Source organism: Meriones unguiculatus, chromosome X (assembly GCF_030254825.1).
Source record: "Meriones unguiculatus strain TT.TT164.6M chromosome X, Bangor_MerUng_6.1, whole genome shotgun sequence".
NCBI classification, from domain to species: domain Eukaryota; kingdom Metazoa; phylum Chordata; class Mammalia; order Rodentia; family Muridae; genus Meriones; species Meriones unguiculatus.
In genome coordinates, this window is record NC_083369.1 from 95,833,385 (window position 1) to 95,855,482 (window position 22,098).

The 22,098-nt window shown below is 41.5% G+C and overlaps 1 long non-coding RNA gene and 1 pseudogene across 2 annotated transcripts in view; one reads left to right on the top strand and one right to left on the bottom strand.

The window, feature by feature from the left end:
- Positions 1–253: 253 nt before the first annotated feature.
- The window catches only part of LOC132650062 (uncharacterized), a 58,990-nt gene continuing 37,145 nt past the window's right edge, over positions 254–22,098 (top strand). Inside the window, exons 1-4 of one of the 2 annotated variants that reach the window (XR_009588415.1) lie at positions 254–326; positions 4,568–4,631; positions 5,097–5,332; positions 5,468–5,694. This is a non-coding gene — a long non-coding RNA (uncharacterized LOC132650062). Of the gene's footprint in view, positions 327–4,567; positions 4,632–5,096; positions 5,695–22,098 lie in introns of both variants that reach the window. The other variant, XR_009588414.1, reaches the window with a different exon arrangement.
- On the bottom strand, positions 10,064–11,156 carry LOC110542705 (Y-box-binding protein 1-like; annotated as a pseudogene).

Here is a 22,098-nt window from a genome sequence, read left to right on the forward strand (position 1 = left end):
TACTGTCTTCTCCCTCCATTACTTTTTAAAATGTAGAAACTTCTCTAATACATTATTTCAGTCCTCCAGAATCCAGTTTGCCATTTCTGAGTGTCCCACTCCAGTTTCAGCATAGTTTTGTTTACAAAGACTGCTTGTGACTTAGAGGACTTCCCACAAGCTGCGGGAACCATTTCGCAATGTGGAAATGCCTGGGAGTTTAGGTCTCTGACAACTGGCTGTAAGCTATTAGTCAATCACTGATAGTGCAAGAATGTGGAAGCTAGGTTCTCTTGGCTGGGCAAGGATCAGCTCCTTCCACTGCTCCCCTGTGGGACTGAGCTAAGGTATGCTTCCTTTTGCAGCCTTTTATCTGAAATTACACACCCTGGCCTGGCCCCGGCATTTACCCTCTCCTCTCTTTAGCTGCTTTCTCCTAGAGTACTGTTGTAATGACTCCTTTGTTCATGTTTCTGTTATCAGTATTAACTTTGGAAGAACCCAATGAAAGCCAGTGTTGTTTCTTCCTTTCTTCCTTCCTTCCTTCCTTCCTTCCTTCCTTCCTTCCTTCCTCCCTCCCTCCCTCCCTCCCTCCCTCCCTTCCTCCCTCCCTCCCCCTCTCTACCTCTCTCTCTCTCTCTCTCTCTTTCTTTCTTTCTTTCTCTTTTTCTCTTTCTCTCTTTCTCTATTTCTTTCTTAAGACAGGGGTTCTCTCTGTAGTCTTGGCTATCCTGAACATGCTTTGTAGACCAGGCCTGCCTCTGCCTCCCTGAGTGCTGGGATCACAGGTTTGTACCACCACACTGGGCTCCAGTGGTGTTTCTTTTTTTAATTTTAATTTTATTTTTAATAATTACAGTTTATTTACTTTGTATCCCAGCTGTAGCCCCCTCCCCCATCCCTTCCCAATCCACTCTCCCTCTCTCTTCTCCTATGTCCCTCCCCCAGTCCACTGATAGGGGAGGTCCTCCTCCCCTTCCATCTGACCCTAGCCTATCAGGTCTCATCAGGACTGGTTTCACTGTCTTACTCTGTGGCCTGGTAAGGCTGCTCCCCCATCAGGTGGGGGTGATCAAAGAGACAGCCCATGAGTTCATGTCAGAGACAGTCCCTATTCCTAATACTGGGAAACCCTCTTGGACACTGAGCTGCCATGGGCTACATCTGTGCAGAGGTTCTAAGTTATCTCCATGCATGTTCCTTGGTTGGAGTATCAGTCTCAGAAAAGATCCCTGTGCCCATATTTTTTGGTTCTGTTGCTCTCCTTGTGGAGCTCCTGTCCCCTCCAGGTCTTTCTATCTCCCCCTTCTTTCATAAGATTCCCTGCACTCTGCCCAAAGTTTGGCTATGAGTCTCAACATATGTTTTGATACCCTGCTGGATAGAGTCTTTCAGAGGCTCTCTGTGGTAGGCTCCTGTCGTGACAATTTCATCAAAATCATCTAAGAGTTTGTAAAGCATGTTTTTTTGTTTTTTAAATGTAGGTTCCTGAGCCTTTCCCCAAACCTAACAAGGTTGACTCCATTGGAACTGTTCCAGGAATCTATATTCGAATCTTATATTTTTTTATTTAATTATATATGTGTGCATCTCTCTCTCTCTCTTCCCAGCCCCGTGTGTGTGTGTGTGTGTGTGTGTGTTCAAATAAATGCAGTGTCCAAGGAAGCTAGAGGCTTCAGATCTCCCTTTATCTGGAGTTACAGGCAGATGTATGTTACCCAATGTGGGTGCTGAAAACTGAACTTGAATCAGGGGCCCTTGGCAGAGGCATTTCTCCAACCCCAGGCATCTATATTTTTATATGCTCTTGCCAAGTGAATCTTGTACAACTAAAAATAAATAATCCCTGCTCTAATACTTACTTGAAGAAATATCTGGAAGGGGGAAAAAGCAAGGCTGACATCACTACCAGGGCAGGAAAGCCATAAGAAATGTACAAGAGTACTCCAGGGAGCAGGAGCAATACAAATATGTTTGCTACCTTTCTTCAGTTCCAATCCCTTAAACCTCCCTGTGCTTTGCCTTTCTTTTTTATAATAGCCATGAAAGAGTCACTGGCCTCTTTTTTATGGTGGAAACATAAAAACATATGTTTGCCTTTCGAAACATCACAGTGTCAGCATATAATGAATATTATCACTTAAGAATTAACCAAAAGATATCAATTCCTTGAGCCACTTAGGATCACAGGTGATCACTGGATCCCAGAGCCTCCATTGTGCTGCATGCTTAAGAGGAGTGCATTAGACAGTTGTTTTCATTATTAGTAACACTCAATCCAAACCATCTTTAAAAATACTGAAAACTATTGGTTCACATAATTGAAAAGTTAAGACGTGAATTAGCTTCACATGAGGTTTGGTTTAGGACTCAAACAAAGTCATTAATGAGTCATCTCCCCGTAATCTTTACTGTGCACCATGTGATAGTGACTTTATTTTTTTGTTTGTTTGTCTGTTTGGTTGGTTTTGTTTTTGGTTTTCTTTTGTTTTGTTTTTGAGACAAGGTCTCACTCTGTCACCTTGGCCAGCCTAGAACTCACAGATATGTACCTGCTTCTGCTTCCATATTGGCTTTATCTTTCAGTGACATAAGATAGTTTACCAGGTCTCTATGTTCTCCCCTTGAACTACCAAAAAGCTGCCAGTTTTTTTAACTTCACCCGTTTATACACAAGAGAGATGAGTTTTGTCTATCAGGCTCTATTCCTGCTCAAAGATTCCTTCTCTCATTGGCCTGACAGAGAGGCTCATCACTATGCCTCAACCAATCACTGAAGACAGGGAATGATAGTCTCTAACTCATTTAATCAATCAGGGCTCACCCCGATTAAAGTGCAACAAAGGAAAATCAAGAGAAAGGCAGAACCCCCATGTATTAGTCATGGAACACTAGCATTGGTTGTCTCTCAGTGAACTGTCTTGTTCTTCATTTCACCTAATAACGTCATCCTGTTAAACTTTTCTTTCAAATTTTCATTTCTCCCCCACCCTCTTCTTTTCCATTTCTTTGGTCTCCATCCTAATCCATTGACCTATCAGCTTATACTTACATGTTGCCACTTCACTCACTGGTGTAATACCTTGAATTGCTTGTCCTGTTCACTGGATAGGGATTGGGATATGCAGGTTGTGTTCGTCAGAGAGAAGTCTCAACATCAAAATTGGGCCTGATGTGTAGTAAACATTCTGAGGCTGTTTGCAAAATGTTGAATAAATGTAGCTTTACTGATTTCATTAAGTCCCAAGACTCTCTTTTAGTGACCTTTGCTTATTGTCTTGTTCCTTCATGCCTTCCACCTAGAAAATGTCTGGAGTATACTAGGCATTCCACGTGGATTTGTTAAATACATGAAAGACTGCACACAGTCCCTGAATTATAATGGTCCACCTTATGATTATCCAACTTTTCTATTGTTCAAAAGGGACAGGCAATCAGTAGAAATCATGCATTAGACTTTGACCTTGGATCTTTACCAGGGACAGCTGTAGGTGTCCTGATCTTCTCTAGTGATGATGGACAACAGCAGCACCAGCAACAGCAGAAGCAGCAAAGCAGCTGCTAGTCAGCCTCCTGACCACAAAGGAAACAACCAGTACTCTCCAGTATGCTGTGTGGCTAAGCTGGGATGAGTGGAACATAGTATATCAAATTCACTTAGACTGAGGTTATTTTCAACTTATGGGTTTATAGGGACATCCCACTTTAAGTAGAAAAGCATGTGTGCTCACATGTGTGCACAAGTGTGTTTAGCATTACTGGGGAAAGAACCAACCAATGCCTTATGAACGCTAGGTAAGCGCTCACTCTCCTACTGAGCCACACTCTCACCTCAGTCCTTCACATCTATTTTTGAGACACTCTGTGTAGCCCAGGCTGGCTTAAATTCACAGTCCTCCTTCTTCAGCCTCTAGAGAACTAAGATTACAAGGATGTGATGTTATGACTGACTATTTCACATGCTTCTTGAATTGAGTTAGAGAATTATTTTATAATTGGAAGTAGAGTCTGAAAACTAAAGACATAAAATGACTGAATTGTTTAAAATGGAAATACATGACACAATGATCAAGATTTTTATAAAGGAGATGGTCATCAGCATCATAACCGAAGACCTGTCAAAGGGAGCAGTTTCAGAAATAAAGGCCATTGGATTTATTTCTACTAATTGAAAGAGTTTTATTTATTAGTTATTTTTTGTCCAGGGAAACAAATTAAAATACCATACAGCATTGGAGTTTTTCCTCCCGCTTAGCTATAAGAGATTTCAAAGGTAAACATTGGGAATTAAATCCCCTCCTTAATTTCTTTTGTCTGGATTTCCTAGCTCATTCTTTCCAGGCCGGCATTAAGCTGTCACTAATGGTAAAGGAATGAGATGAGCTACAATATGTTCAGTGCATGACTTATATCGAGCCTGGGCCTGGCTACATTACAAGGAGTCATGTTAAGTCATCCAGGCTTCTTCAGAACAGAGTATAATTTACTATGCTAAGTGCATAGTAGAAAAGGTCAAGTGATTAATAAGTCACCAATATGAAATACAAGCCTATCAACTCTGGGATGTTTAATCATTTACCCTCTGCAGGGCATGAAAGAAGCAGAGCCTTGTTGGGGTCTTTTGTGATACTGAAAGTCCGCAGACCTATCAGGTAGGGATTTCCTTCTTTCTTTCCCATAAAATAAATGGAAGATCTCTTCCCCGCTCCCCCCCCCCATCTTTATTCTCACAGAAGTGATCTATAATGTCAAGTTCTATACTCCTAACATATTTTCCATTTTGGTCAAGAGGGAAAAAATACACAGACTGTTTGCCATATTTCTCAGTTATGATAGGAAACTTTCAGTGATTATTTTACCTCCGGTGCTGTAATCAAATACCACCCACTCAAACCTGTTTGCCCTGGTTATGGCTTTTTAATTGTCTTGTAAATGGGAACAATAAGCTAAGAAGGTAACCTTTTAAAACAAACTAATGGGAAAAGAGAGTTCCTAATGATCTGTAATGAGATAACTGAAGGGCCATTTGTTTAGGGAAGTCTGAGAAAACATTACACATATTTCATTTGTCCACACCACAACCTTATGAGGTAGGTAACATTGCCTTCATTTTACAGACGAGAAAACTGAGGCTTGGAGAGAAGTTGAGTAATGTGCCAAGACCACATAACTAGAAAGATTTGGGACCAGTGTGGAAAGAACTCCAGCAAGTTTCAAAGTCTGAATCGTCCTGCACCCTGCCATTGACTTTCTCGGAGCAGCAGTCGTCTGCCTTGGGAAAATGGTTCAATGGGTTGAAAAACAACAATGACAGTTTCTGTTTCTTGAAGTTTTTTAAGTGCCAAGCACTTCAGTGTGTATTTCCAAACATTTATTTGCTCATGTAGTAAAGTGTTGTTGAGCCTTTATTCTATACTAGTTACCAAAGGTACAGTAATTAGCTAAATCAACCTGATTCTCTCTCTCTCTCTCTCTTTCTCTTTCTTAGATTGAGAAGCATTCCATTATTAGAGTTTGAGAGAAAAAAAAAAAAAAAACATGAGGCAGGCAAGTTATAAATCTCAGCAGTTGCCAAGAGGAGGGAGATGGAGAAGCAGAAGAGAGAAAACCATGCCTTTTGAATCGAGGGCAGCAACAGAGGTCAGCAAGAAGCTGTCTGAAGAGGGGGTGGAGAACTGGAATTCAGAGAAACAGTGAGAAAGTCCAGAGTGTGGGGTAAGTGTGGAGAGCTGCTTGTTTGTCAGGTTGCTGTGTTATTGAGTATTCAGCAAAAAACATGTTTCCACCCTGGCGTTTACTGATGTTTTGCCAAGGTCCTTTGACTTGTTTGTGTGATCTTGGAGATCACACAGAGAGGTGGTCCAAGAAAATAAGTTTGACTGCTCCATAAACCCCTTCCTTATATTGATGTGCTTTCTTCTGACTAAAGAAAGGATTTGTGGAATAAACCAGGCTGCTGCAGTTTTTACTGACAGCCCTCTGGAGCTGATCCCTTGTCGTGCTTTTCTTTTTTTTTCAATTCTCTCTCCCCACTCAGGTATTGTTCAACTTTGCAGGTGGGCTCTGGCAGGCAAGCATGCTTAGGATTTTGGTTAGTGTCCAAAGAAGAGATATAAAGGGATAAAGGAAAACTTATGTATTTAAATGATTTAATATTTATTTTTACATGTATTTTTATGGGTTAGCAGTTAAGAGCACTGACAGCTCTTCCAGAGGAACTGGGTTCAATTTTCAGCACCCATATGGCAGCTCACAACTGTCTGTAACTCCAAGATCTGGCACACATGCAGGTGAAACACCAATACAATAAAATAAAAATAAAATTCAAAATTTAAATTATATTTATTTATTTTGTGTGCCACCACATCTGGCTGATTGTTCACTTATTTTTTTTGCATTTGTGTGCATGTTTGTGTGTGTGTGTGTGTGTGCGGATGCTTGCATGTCTGTGTATGTTGCATGCATGTGTGTATATGCCTTTTTGCCAATGGCCTGTGTGTGTAGGTCACAAGAAAACTTATGAGAGTAGATTCACTCCTTCTACCATGTGGGATTGAATTCATGGTATCAGGCTTCTTCAGAAAGCTCCTTTACCCACTGAGCCATCTCTGTAACCCCCAGAAGTTCTATTTTTAAGTTAGAACTCAGAAGAAGAGTAAGCAGGCAACTACCTCAATCGAATCCTTGCCTTTTTGGAGCTATATTATAGGTTAGTGAGGGAAGCGGATGTAGGCCATCACAATAATAAATGTACAATGGTTTCAATAATGGGTGCAAGGACCAGGGCTAGGAGTGCAGTTCATCCGGTAGTGTGAATGCTTGCCTAGTAAGTAAAACCTTGCTTTGATCCCCAGCAGTACGAGGACAGGGCATAATGGTGTATGCCTGTAATCCTAGTGTTTAGGAGATGGAGGCAGAAGGATCAGAAAGCCAAGGTCATTCGTAAATGTATAGTGAGCTTGTTGCTTTTTCAGAGAACCCAAGTTTGGTTCCTAGCACCCATGACAGGCAGCTCCTAACAGCCTGTAGCCCACTTCTGGCCTCAAGGGCGTCTGTATGCAGACACTTAAAGAAAAAGAAATCTTAAAAAAGGAAGGGTGCAAAATCACTCAATAGGGAAAGAATCATTTCAGTTCAGAGAAATGGGAAAACTGGATATCTATGTGCAAAGAATGGATTGCTATGCCACCCACATAATCCTGGCACTGGGGGCAGAGGCAGGTGGATTTCTGTGAGTTTGAGGTCAGCCCAGCCTACATAGCAAATTTCAGGGTAGTAAGGGTTACACAGTGAGGACCTGTCTCATACACAAAAAAGTGAAATCCAATGTTGGGTGTGGTGGTGGAAAAAAATGAAAAAAGAAAAAAAAATCTAGGGATGCAGAAGGTTCAATTTTTGTCTGGACATGGGCTAAGAGAAGAGACAGGAAGGGCTAGGATTGCAGTGTATCTAGGAGTGTGAGCTGTGAACTTATTTCCTAAGAGGAAATGACCCCAGAGTGGGGCCAGGGCCTGTCCAGGACAATCAAGGCTTGGTCATTCTCTGCACCCTCACTTGCTTGTCTTAAGTTTTCCTGTATAAAATATGGGGTTTTTTTCCCCTCACAAACAAGAACCTTTTCTTACTGGCATGGTTTTTATGCCCACCCAACACAGGGCAGTTCCAATGAGTTGCTCCAAATCAGTACGGCCAATCAATGCCTCTGTGTTCCATGTTCCCAATCTGCCATCTTAGCTGATACTTGGACTTCCTTTTCACCTCTTTACATGTCTCCCGATCGAAAGCAGTCTCTTTGCTAATGTCTCTTCCTGTGGGAAAGTCGAACGGCTTTTGATAGCTGTTCCTCTCCTTTGTTCTCAATTTGCTATCAGGAACTTTGTGGTGGGTGGGTGGGGTATGTGAATGCTTAGAAATGAAATGAAACAGCTTTGGAACTGAACGGTAAAACTGAGTGGGGTGGCTCAGACCTGTAATCCCAGCAAGGGAGGATGAGTCAAGAGAGTCTCAGTTTTAAGCCACTTTGGGCTACATAGTAAGTCCCATAAAAAGGTAACCTATGGAAAGAGAGAAACTATTTATAAATCAACTCAACAACAAAAACCGTAACAGGTCAATTTTAAAATGTTCAAAAGGGGAGCTGGAGAGTTGGTTCAGTGGTAAAGAGCATGTATTGCTCTTCCAGATAACCCTAGTTTGATCTCCAGCATCCACATCAAGTTTCTCAAGACCACCCATAACACCAGCTCCAGGGGGATCCACACTTCCAGACTCTGCAGCAAAATTCAGTCATGCGCACATACCTTCCCACACATACCATGTACATACACATACCTAAGAATAATAAAAATAAAGAAAGCAAGAGTCATAACCATATAGAAAGGGTCACTTGGAGAGAAATATTTTCTTTTTAAATGTTCAAAGGATATCAATAGACATTTTTTCAAAGAGGATATGCAAATCAGCCGGCTGTGGGTTTACAAACCTTTAATCCTAGTACTCAGGAGGTAGAGGCCCCCAGATTTCTGTGATTTCCAACCAGCCAAGACTACATAGTGAAGACCTTGTGTGCTGAAGGGATGTCTCAGCAGTTAAGAGCATTTACTGATCTTTCATAGGACCAGAGTTCAGTTGTCAGCACCCGAGTCAAGTGACTCACAACAGCCTGAAACTCCAGCCTCAGAAGATCCAGAGCTCTGTGCTGCTTCATAAGCACATGCACAAACACGGAGAAACAGACAAATGCACACAGACATAAACATAAACAAAATAAAAAAACCAAAAAAATCTTTTTATTAATTACACTTTATTCACATAAACCCCACCCTCCTCCCCTCATAATCCCACCTTTCCTCCCCCCTCTCCACGCATGCCCCTCCCCAAGTCCACTGATAGGGGAGATCCTCCTCTCCTTCCTTCTGATCCTAGTCTATCCAATCTCATCAGGAGTGGCTGCATTGTCATCTTTTGTGGCATGGTAAGTCTGCTCCCCCCTCAGGGAGAGGTGATCAAAGAGCAGGCCAAACAGTTTATATCACAGGCAGTCCCTGTTCCCATTACTATGGAACCCACTTGGACACTGAACTACCGTGGGCTACATCTGTGCAGGGGTTCTAGGTTATCTCCATGCATGGTACTTGGTTGGAGTATGAGTCTCTGGGAAGACCCCTGTGCTCAGATTTTCTGGTTCTGTTGCTCTCCTTGTGGAGCTCCTGTCCTCTTCAGATCTTACTATTTCTCACTTCTTTCATAAGATTCCATGCACTCTGCCCAGCAGTTGGCCATAAGTCTCAGCATCTGCTTTTTAAACAAAAGTTCTCATCAATCATTTAAAAAACTTAAAGCATATGGCCATCACTTCTGGTGAAAAAGCCAAAGGTGGTCCTACCAAGATTCAAACTCAGGTGACAGGACTCAAAGTCCAGAGTGCTGGCCGTTACACCGTAACACTTTCTTCATAAGTTGCAGCAGTTATAATTCTTTTAAAGACAAGTCTAGTTTAAGAAAGGCCAAATACCATGCCCAATTTATGTTTGTAGATGGAATTTGATTATATTTCCTGACCGTTAGGTTTATAATCTACACTGTCACCCAACTTAGATAACCAGATCAAAAGAATTCTTTTTTCCGAGACAGGGAGTCTCCTTTTATCCTTGGCTGTTCTAGAATTCACACTGTAGATCAGGCTGACCTCAAACTGAAAGATCTGCCTGCCTTACCTCCCAAGTGCTGGGATTAAAGGTGTGTGCCACTGCTGCCTGGTGAAAGCCAACTCTTTAATTATTATTATTATTATTATTATTATTATTATTATTATAGACCTTTATTAACAGGTGCTCACAGTTTGTTGACTTTTTTGGAAAAATCAAGTTGTAAACTTATTACAGATTAGAAATCAAGTTCTTAAAAATCTCAACTTGACTAGATATGAAACAATTTAAAAAACGTTAAAGGTGTATTGAGAAAAACCAGGCTTTTTTGTTTTTTTCTTAAAAAACACGTTTGTCATTACCAAAAAGAGACGTCTTTAGGTAAACATAATAAGAACCCCATGATGCATAGATAATGTAGATAGTTCTCATGTACCTGGTCAATGGGCAAAAAACAAGCACTTAGGTCTTCAGCTCCAATCTTTATTCATTTCTTATTGCTGGAATTTCATATTCATTTCTTCTTGTTGGATGACCAAACCGGATGATGGTAGAGATGGTAAGCCGGCATTTACTCAGCCCCGCCCTGCTCAGCCTCAGGAGCAGGTGAATTCTCAGCTGGCTGATCCTCTGCTTTGGTCTCTTTGCCATCTTGTAGTTTAGGGTTCTCTGGGCCCCTGCGTTTGCAATTGAAGTTGGAGTGATTCTGTCGTTTAGGTGGCTGCTGACCCTGGGGATCATCTCCTTGATTTTCCTTGTCCTCTTCATTGCCATCCTCTCTAGGCTGTCTTTGGAGAGAAGGGCTCCTGCGGAATCGTGGTCTGTAACCCCGGCACATATTCTGTCTCACTGGTCTGCCTTGCTCTCCTGCACCCTGGTTGTCAGCACCCTCCATCACTTCTGCTTGCACAGGAGGGTTGGAATACTGTGGTCGACGCCCATAGGGTCTCTGCATGTAGTAAAGTGGGAACCTTTGCCTGCCATAGGGCCGGCGCTGTTGGGCCTGGCCTTCAGGAGCGCTTTCTGATCCCTCACTCTTTCCCCCACTCTCACTGTTCTGGTAGTTTATGTGGTAATTGCGTAGAGACCCTCTATGACGTGGACAGCATCTACAATGGTTATGGCCTGCTGCGTTTTTACTGCCTTGAACTGGAACTCCACCAGGCCCTGTAACATTTGCTGCCTCCTCACCCTTTTCTCCTTCAACATCAAACTCCACAGTCTCTCCAGCATCTACACTGCTTATCTACACTGTACTTTCTGGGCTTATTCTTCTTTCTGGCAGACCCTGGTGTACTTCCTGGGCTTATTCTTCTTTCTGGCAGTCCCTGGTGTCATTCCTGTTGATGAAACCTTATCCATTCCTTACATTGAACCATTTAACTGTTCTCCAAACTGTCCTTGCCATGATCTTGTCCCGGCTGGCTGGCGGGCGCCGCTGATGTGAGGCCTCCTAGGCTGCTGCTGCTGGTGGAGCCAGGCGCTGAGGGAGGGGACGGGCGGCTGCTGGGTCTTGGCCTTCCTGCTCATGGTTGCGGTGGTGGTGATTGGGGCCTGTGGCTATGGCTGCAGCTCCTCCAGTGGTGTGATGGTGATGATGCCGGTCGAAAGCCAACGCTTGATGGCTTTGGCATCAAAAGTATGAGAATTCACAAAGCACCAGATTTAGAATGAAGTGTGTTCGTCACTGGCTGTTTAGGTTGTTTGTCTTCTGTAATTTTTCCAGTCCCTCTCCACGCACACACCAGGCAAGGATGCTAGACAAGGAGAAATGCATCTAAATGTGGAATTAGGATAGCGGTTTCCTTTCATTTCAATTCTAGAAGCTTTTTTCTGTGTGCAGTGAAGAGAACACCCTAAACCACAGTGGAGGTAGAGTCTAGAATTTTTTTTTAGTAGAACAACTGTCTTAAAAAAAAAAAACCTGTTGGAAGAACATATTTAGGTTCCTAAATATGGTAGCTGGTGGATGCGAACTAGAAAGCAGTTTTCCCGGGGACAAAAACAGGCAGATGCCTGACTGCATAATCACGGAGGGTATTGGGGGGATGTTCTAACATGCTGGAGTGGCTGAGACATTTGAGAGTGAAGAATCTAGTGACGCTACTATGACATAAAGAAAGCCGTGCACATGGAACGCTTCAGCAGAGCAAAGTTCCTGATGTCACAAGGACTGTACTTAAGGACAAAGAAGGAGTTTCAGAAGACAGGCTAGGATAGGGCAAGAGTAGTCCTCCATATGGGCTGAAGTACACTACTGGCTTAAGTGGGACCAAACACAGATAGAACATTGGTCAAGGGAGGAATATAGCCCTGCCATCCTGCCTTGGCTCTGAGGGAATAGAGATAGATCAGGCTTGCACTGGCAGGTTATGACTTCATTACCAGAGGGTCTGAGTCTCTAAAAATTCATGAACTTGAGAATAAAAAAGTGACAGAGAAGTTGGAGAGGTGGCTCAGTGGTTAGGAGCAGTTGTATTTGCAGAGGACCTTGGTTCAGTTCCCAATACACGCATGGCACCTCACAACTGTCTCTAACCACAGTTGCAGGGGAACTGTTGCTCTCTTCTGGCCTCTATTGATACTGCATGTGTATAGTGAACATATATGTACATAAAATTTTGATAACGCAACTTTTCTATATGATGTGATGCTGCTTCTCTTCTCTTTCTTTTCTTGAGACAGGGTTTCTCTGTGTTGCCCTGGCAGTTCTGGACTCACTTTGTAGATCAGCCTGGCCTCAAAGGCACATAGATCCACCTGCCTCTGCCTCTCAAGTATTGGGGTTAAAGGAGTGCAGCAACGCTATCCAGCTCATGTGATGCTTTTCAATAGACCAAAGACTGGACAAAATGGTCTATGCCTTTATCCTCTGAGTTATATTCCTTATAATTACCTTTTCTATTTTGTCTTATGTGCACGGATGCTTTGTCTGCATGTCTGTCTGTGTATTATGTGCATGTGTGGTATCCGAAGAGGCCATAGGAGGCGAGTGGATCCCCGGAACTGGAGTTAACAGAAGTTGTTAGCCATCACTTGGATGCTAGAAATGGTGCCAGGAACCTCTGGAAGAGCAGCCAGTGTTTTTAACTACTGTGTCAGCTCTGCAGCCTCACATTTTTCCTTTTCACTAGAACTTTGCTATGTAACCCATACAGGCCTTGAATTCACAATCCTCCTACCATGACCTCCCAGGTCCTAGTGTTGCTTGTATGTACAACCATACACAGCTCTATAATTGCTTTTTCAGGTATTGAGGAGGGATATAAAGACAAAGAATAATAAGGGGATACAGAATAAGAAGGAAGTCTGCTTAAAGTCTCTTGTTAGCTGAGTAAAGAATTTCAGAACAATTAACATTTGCTAGGAAGATTGCTTATTTAGAGTCAATATTCTTTCTTCCACATCAGAGATTGAACCTAGGGTCTCATGCATGCTCAGCAAGTATTCTACCACTGAGACACCACTCCAACTCCCAATAGAGAAATATTTTCAAATAAGAATGTTAAAATAACAATGAAATATACTTAAGACCTGAAAATGCATGAGATTAAATGTATCATTACTTCTTTCCTGCATTTAAACCTGAAAATTTCTGTGACACTCATAAATAAGACTCTAAACTTTGTTTACAATTAAAAAAAAAAAAAAAGAAAAAACCCACCTCATTCTCCCTTGAAATCCTTGTGATTTAGGTTTTACCTCATCAGTTGTACTTCTGTTTAATAGATATTAGGATCTCACCTAAGTTTCTTAGTAACCCCTAAGATGTAACTGCAGAACCCACCAAGATCATATTTACACAAAAACAACAATATCACCTAATAGTATAGTCTCTTGTTTGCTTTTGTTTTTTGAGAGTGTCTCATAAAGTGGAGGCTGGCATTGATCTCCTTATTTGATCCACCTCTTAAGTGTTGCTACAGTCTCTTTAATATCAGACTGTTTTAGGTGTGTGTGTGTGTGTGTGTGTGTGTGTGCGTGTGCGTGTGCGTGTGCGTGTGTGTGTGTGTGATGTGTGAGGGTGCCAGAAGAGGGTCTCAGAACTGGACTTGGGACTGAAGTGACACACATTTAGAGCCATCTGATGTGGGTGCTGGGAACTGAACTTTTGTTTCCTGGAGAAGCGGTTAGTGCTCTTAACCACTGAGCCATCTTTCCAGCCCCAGACTGTATTTTGAGACAAGGTCCCATTATATGACCCAAGCTAGACTCTCACTTGGGATCTTCCTACCTTAGTCTACCACATGCTAGAATTACAAGTATGCGTTAGCATGGCTGGCTGGCTGAGATCCAATTTTAGACTGAGAAGAATAAACAATGAAGCTAGCCTGGGAGCTGAAATAACCGGACTCATGAATTCCTGTCCTTCCTGACCCACGAGGCATGACAAATTCTGAGGAGAGAATGGGGAGTGATCCCCACTTAAGTCCTCTTTTAGAATATGGAAACAGTTTTATTGTTCTCTATGAGGAACTTGTAGGATATCCTCCTTTGGAAGACTTGGCACTGAGGCTGTGCTGGAGCAAGAGCTTGCAGGAGAATGGTGGATGGCAACTCTGCTCTCAGAAACAAAGAGACTGAGGGCATTTTTGCAAGGACAAGATCACTCTCTGTAGCTGACTCCTTATAGAAGTGGGCTTTAAAGCTAATTTTGTTTCCCAAATCCACTTCAGCTTCTGCTTGAATGAAAAGAAACAAACTCAATCTCAAAGTAATTTGTTAAAAAAAAAAAGTCATGGTTTTGGTGCCTAGGTAGGAGGAACTGTGTTCATCAAAGAATCATACCCAGTGGACACATCATTTTAAAGTAAGATATTCTCAGAGATGACATCATCTTCTCCTGAGGAAAATGCAGACTTAACCTAGACTATGAATGTGATAATGGGAAGCCAGGTAAGGTTTCCCTAGAGGAGGCATGGACTAGTCCAAGGGTTGAGTTAGATGTTGGAAAGCCCACATACAAAAAAGGAAGAACGTGTATGAAGGGCCATAATACTAGAAGACAAATCCTGAACACTATATCCCCCAATTTTGAAATCGCCAAACATCAAAAGTCCCTAATAGCTAAAATCTGCCCAAACCAAAATTCCCAAAATATGATTCTGGAAGAAATAATTTAAAACTTCATTGAATATATTTTTAAAGATCATCAACTTGAGAACCATTAAAAAATGCTAGAACACTAATGCTTTCTAGGTTGCATTGCACATTAAAATCAGAAACAAAACCACACATATTTTTGTGAGCATAAACACTCAAGTGTCGCAGGTAAAAACAATATAATAAACATTAAAAAGAGTGCTGGCATCCATGATGTTCTGGAATGAATATTTTAAGGAAATAGGGAATACTCTTTTAGTACATTTATCATATGGAAGACTAATATAGACTACTGATGAATGGAGGCTCTCAAACCAAACAGAAAGATGCTTATTTCTTTTAAAGAGTTCAGTTAAGGTAACTAAATTAACAGAACATACAAAGCATACAAACCATATTTGTAGCAGCTTTATTCGTAATAGTTAGAACCTGGAAACAACTCAGATGTCCCTCAGTTGAGGAATGGATACAGAAATTGTGGTACTTTTACACAATGGAATACTATTCAGCAATTAAAAATGAGGAAATCATGAAATTTGCAGAAAAATGGTGGGACCTAGAAACGATCATCCCGAGTGAGGTATCCCAAAAGCAGAAAGACACACATGGTATATACTCACTTATATAGGCCTATAAGATAGGATAAATATACTGCAATCTATCCACCTAAAGAAGATAAACAAGAAAAAGGACCCAGGGTACGATGATCAATCCTCACTTAGAAAGACATTAGATGTAGGAGCAAATAAGTAACAGGACAGGAGCCTACCACAGAGGGCCTCTGAAAGACTCTACTCTAGTGTATCAAAGCAGATATTAAGACCCATAACCAAACCTCCGGCAGAATGCAGGGAATCAAAAAAAGGGGAGGAGGAGTTAATACTATCTGGAGAGGACAGGAGTTCCACAAGGACCAAATATATCTGGGCACAGGGGTCTTTTATGAGACTATCCCTCCAAACAAGGACCATGTATGGATGCAACCTAGAGCCCCTGCTCAGATGTAGCCCTTGGTAGCTCAGTATCCAATAAGGTACCCTAATAAGGGGAACAGGGACTATTTCTGACATGAACTCAATGGCGGGCTCTTTGACCTGCCTCCCGACCCCCAGGGAGGAGCAGCTTTGATAGGCCACAGAGGAGGACTTTGCAGCCAGTCCTGAAGACACCTGATAAACCAGTATCAGATGTAAGGGGAGGAGGTTCTCCCTTATCAGTGGACTTGGAAAGGGGCAGGGAGGAGATGAGGGTGGGAGGGTGGGATTGGGAGGGATACAGCAGGGATACAAAGTTAACAAACTGTAACTAATATTAAAAAAGTAAAAATTTTAAGAAAAGAAGGAATATGTGGGAGGGTTTGGATAAAAGAAAGGGAAGAGGGAAATGTAATTCTATTATAATTTCAAAACTAAAATTATTTTTTTTAAATAAAGAATTTTGCAAGTGTGTAATAGCCATGAGCAAACCAACCATATAGAAATATAAATAGGCAAAGAAGTCTGTGTATAAATACATATCTCTCTGGTAAGTAATTGATTGCACCCAGGTTGTAACTACTGTTATTCAAAAAACTATGAGAAATAACCTAAGGTTGTGTGTGTGTATACATGTGTGTATACATGTGTGTGCATGTATATATGAGGCAGTCTCACTATGTAGCACAAGTTCACTTGGAATTTGCTAGTAACCCAGGATGATCACAACCACATAGTTCTCTTCCTTGCCTCCCAAGTGCTGAGATGGCATGCCTCTCCAGCATGAGCTAATCTCAGATGTTTCTTTTTACAACTTCAGTCTTTTTATGTGCTATAGGTCTATTCAGATTTTTCCCCGGAGTGAGTTTTGAATTTGTGTTTTTTAACATTTCATCTAGGTTGTCTAATTTGTTAATAGTGTTATTTAACATACTTCTATAATCCTTTTTATTTCTATAAGTTCAGTGATATATCCCTTCTTTTATTTCTTGTTATCTTTTTAATTTATTCTTTGGCAGTTTCATTCATGTATACAGGATAACTTGATCCTATGCATGTCCAACTCCCAACACATCCTCCCACCTTCATATCCTCCTTTTTTTGTAATTCACTGAGTCCAATTAGTGCTTCCTGATGAAAGCGTTACCGATGTAGGTTTTATCTCGTGCAAGTGTTGGGCAGGCAACAGTAACGGAAGTGGATTCTTGAGTGCAATAGCTGTATCTTGTCCAGAAGACAATATATCTCGGTACTCCTCCATACCTCTGGCTCTTACATTCTTTCTGCCCCTTCCTCTGTGATGTTCATTGAGTTTTGATGGGTTTATATATGTCTTACTGTTACTGTTCTGTTGCTGTGAGGAGACACTATGAACAAAGCAACTTATAAATGAATATATTTACTTGGGGGCTTGTTTAGAGTTTCAGACGTTTAGCCTATATGCATTGTGGTGCAGAGCATGGCACCAGGCAAGCGGCATGGTGCTAGAGAAGTACCTGAAAACTCTCATTTGATCTGCAAGTTGCAGAGAAAGAGATTGGGCCTGTCCTGGGGTTTTGAAACCTCAAAGCCCACCCCCAGTGACACACCTCCTCCAAACAAGGCTACGCTCTTAATCTTCCCCCCAAAACAGTTCACCAACTGGGGAAGCACTCAAATATATGAGCCCATGGGAACCATTCTCATTCGTACCACCACCATAGAGATGCCCCATTGAGATCTGAGCACTCATTCTCAGCTCTTAGACCAATTATGAATCATTGCACTAACTGCTATCCACTGCAGAAAGAAGCTTCTTTGGCTAATGTTCAGAGCAGCAGTAATCTATGGCTATACTCATAAATATTTAGAAGGCAGTTTGATAATGTGTTCGTTGAAAAGAACAACAGCAGTTGATTCCTCATCCCCACCCGTGCCAAGGCCTGTGACTTCCCAAGCCGTGGACTTTCGACTTTCGGTTTACAGTCCCATGCATGAATTACAACCTGTGGGGAGGCTGTCCTCATACCCAATCAGAAAGCATTCGTTTGTCCCAGGAGCCATCTAGTTGCCATTGCACCAGTGGAAACATCAGGCCAGTCTTGTAGCCCTCAGGGTTCATTCACCACTGGCTAATGCCACTGAAGACTTTTCTCCTCCTACGGCTTACGTAGCGCCTCCCAGCACTGTGAAAGCTAGCCTGAAGGGAAGAAGGGTTAGCTTAGTTCCAGCTTGCTTTCTCTATATTCTGCAACCGAAATCCGTTGTGTCTTCGGATTATACTATTTAGTTATGGTGGGTAACTAAGAGCAATGGCAATAGCCTGTGTTGTTTTGGGTGAATTTTCATTTAATAGCCCACGTCTTTAGGGGAAGTATTGTTTACAGTGCAGGATAGCTGCACTCAAACTCCTCTATGAAAAATTATATTTCACATTAGCTTACAAAGTAGTGGGTTTCCACAGAAGAATTTTTAAACGTCCTTAGTATTTTGTTTGTTTTCTATTTTTATTTTTATTGTTAATTGATTCATGTATTTTGCATCCCAGTTGCAGCTTTCCTTTTCTCCTCTCCTCCCAGTCCCTCCCCCTTACCTCCCCACCATCCTCCCTTTCTCCTCAGAAGAGGCTCGGAAAAAGGGAAGCTTTCCACGGGTATCAATCTGCCTTGGGTATCAAGTCGCAGTAGGACTAAACGCATCTTCTCCTATTGTGGCTAGGCAAGGCAGCCCAGTAAGGGGAAATGGTCTCAAGGTGGACAGCAAAGTCAGATACAGCCCCTGATCCTGCTGTACATGAGGGCTGAGCTGTACAACTCTTGTATAAGTGCTGAGGTCCTAGGTCTGTTCCATGGATGCTCTCTGTTCGGTAGTTCAGGCTCTGTGAGCCTCTATGGGCCCAGGCTAGTTGACTCTGTACATTTTCTTGTGGTGCCCTTGACCTCTCTGGCATCTTCACTCATTTGCCACCCCCTTCCTCAGGATTCCCCATGCTCTGCCTAATGTTTGCCTGTGGGTCTCTGCATCTGTTTCCATTAGCTGCTGAGTGAAGCCTCTCAGATATTAGTTACACTTGGCACCTGTCTGAAATATAGCAAAATATCATTAATAGTACCTGGGGTAGGCTCTTTCTCGTGGCAAGGGTCTCAAGCTGGGCCACTCATTGGTTGGTCATTCCCTCAATTTCTGCTCCATCATTACCCCTGCATATTTTGTTGGCAGGAAAAATTGTGGGTCTAAGGTTTTGTGGCTGGGTTGGTGTCCCAGTCCCCCCATTGGAAGTCTTTTCTGGTTACAGGAGGTGGCCGTTATAGGCTCTATATCCCCTAATGCTAGGAGTCTTGGCTATGGTCACCCTTATAGACTCCTGGGAGTTTCCAGGTTTCTAGCTCCTCCCAGAGACTGCTCCCCCATCGATTCTAGTTCTCTCTCCCCATACTCTTTCCCTCTCTCCTCCCCCCAACTTGATCTCTCCTGCTCCCCTCTCCCCCACCCATTTCTCTCCTTCCATTCACCCCTGGTGTCTATCTATTTCTTCTTCTTAGTGAGACTTAACTGTACTCCATTGGGACCTCCTTGTTACTTAGCTTCTTTAGGTCTATGGATTGTAGCATGGTTATCCTGTAGTTTATGGCTAATGTTCACTTATAAGTGAGTACATAGCATGTGTGTCTTTCTGGGTCTGGATTACCTCACTCAGGATGTTTTTTTTTTTTCTGGTTCTACCCATTTGCCTGAACATTGAGTGATGTCTTTCTTTTTAATAATTGAGTAGTATTCCATTGTGTAAATGTACCACATTTTCTTTATTCATTTTTTGGTTGAGGGACATCTAGGTTGTTTCCACTTTCTGGATGTTATGAATAAAGCTGCTATGAACACAGTCCTTGTTGTATGGTGGATTATCTTTTGGGTATATGCCCAGGATTTCTATAGCTGGGTCTTGAGGTAGATCAATTCCCAATTTTCTGATAAACTACCAAATTGATTTTCAGAGTGGTTGCACAAGTTAATACTCCCTCAAGGAATGGGGAAATGTTCCCCTTGCTCCACAGCTTTACCAGCATGTGCTGTCGCTTGAGTTTTTTATTTTGGACATTCTGACTGGTGTAAGATGGACTCTCATAGTTGTTTTGATTTGCATTTCCCTGATGACCAGGGATGTTGAACATTTATTTAACTGCTTCTCAGCCATTAGCGATTCCTCTGCTGAGAATTCTATGTTTAGATCGGCACCCATTTTTCCTTGAACCCCATTTTAATTGGGTTATTTGATTTGTTGATTTCTATTTTTTTTGAGTTCTTTATATATTTTGGATATCAGCCTCTGTCAGATTAGGGATTGATAAATTCATAAAGAAACAAAACAATTATTTATTCACCATTCTTGAATAGAACCCAAGAATGGTTAGCTTAAGGAACTTTATCTTTTTTGTTTGAGACAAAAAATGTAGCTCCAGCTGTCCTAGAAATTGCTATGAGATCAGGCTGACCTTGAACTCACAGAAATCCACCCACTTTTGCTCATAAGTAAAGGTGTGTTCCACTGCGCTCAACCAAAAATTGTATCTGTCGTCAGTGCAAGTGTACAAAAAGGACATTTCTTCATTATTGAAGAATTTCAACACTTCAATATATACTCCCAGTGGTGACCAAGAAGGACAATATTGTGAGATGTACTTTGTGGAGTTAAATTTGCAACAAAATGCATAAAATAAATTTTAACTTTTAGAAACTCTGTGTAGCTTGTACCTCCAGCACTGCAAGTAATATGTAAGTGAAAAACATACCAAGGAAACTGTAGACAATAAAGATGCCAGGCATGTTGTCACACTCCGGGAATCCCAGCACTTAGGAGAAGGAGATCACAAGTTTGATGCTAATGATAATAAAAATTATACTGACAATTTAAGATATCAAGAAAAATAAAAGCTAAATAGAAAACTTCACATTAGTTGTTTTGACATAATTTTGACATACGGAAAAAGTGTACAACAAGAATAGAATATGCTCAATTATATAATTCTAAAGTCTTGTATTACTGTAAATATCTGCTCCTTTCCTTTAGGGCATATCTTCTTGAAGAATATCACACACTCACATTCATTTTTAGTTGAGTGCTGCTCTTTTTGAAATCCTTTTAGGATTCCATATACATGTGAGCAGGTCCAGTGAATTTTCTCATCATCTGTGCAATGTTTCTGTGCTGTTTTGGGCACATGGAAATGCATCCCACACTCACTCACACATAGACCATAAATTTGGCAAAAAACAAAACAAAACAAAACAAAACAAAAACCAAAAAATACCCACTGAGGAGGTCCATTAGATGGCTCAGTAGGTTTGATACCAAAACAGACAAAGTGAGTTTGGCCTTCAGGATTTGTCCTCTGGCCTCCATCCATTCACCATGGAACGCATGTGGCATGCACATAATAAATGCAATTAAAAACCTATAATAATAATAATAATAATAATACACATAATCAAACCACAACACAGTACCTTAAACATCTTCTTGTCCTATGGTGCACATAATTATTTTAGAATCAACCAGTGATTTCATTGGCTTCTTTTAGATAAATGTAGCTCTGGTTTATTTAAAAAACAAAACAAAACACTGGACTTTCATCAGCTGGAATGAATGCTAGTGAAGAAAAATGATACATTTTCCATATAAATTTTCATCATTGGGGCATTATACGGCTAGGCCTTTCCCCAGAATTAGCTTTCTACTTCACTTCTATAGTCTTTGTTTTCAAGAGTTTAGTTTTCAGTATTTTCATCATTTGGAATATTGATCTTTTAGTGTGGTAATTTTGAGTGGGGGATTTAAAACTTTAAGAATTTGAGTCTTCTGTTATATCACCACTTGGGATTATAGTATTGGGGAATTATGATTAGTGTTGGAAATCAATAGACTTGGATTTTGATAAAGATACCCCATTTAGGGCCAAGTACTCCTAAGTTTCTCATTCTCTGCACACTGTACAATTTTATGTCTCTGTGCCAATTACCATCAATGCTCAGGTTTCGATGCAGAAGAGACGGAAAGACTGTAAGAGCCAGAGTGTTAGACAGCTGCAAGGAAACAGTGTCTTTTAGAAAAAGACTGATGCACATGGGAACTCAAAGAGACTGTGACAGCATGCACAGGGCCTACATAGGTCTAAGCCAAAGAGGGTCCCAGCACTGAGAAGGTAAAGTGGACATGAGCTCCCACCCCTAACTAAGAAGCTTTGTGCAATTGACGTCTGCTTGCAAAGAAAAAGTTAATTTTCCCTTTTCTATGGCGTGGCACTGAGTATATCAACCACACTGAGGGCAGGCCCCATGCCCAGGAGTAGTTGACTTACACAAAATGGACTCTGTGTTTGTTGTATGCTTTTTGTTTTTGTATTTTTTTTGTCTTACTGGGT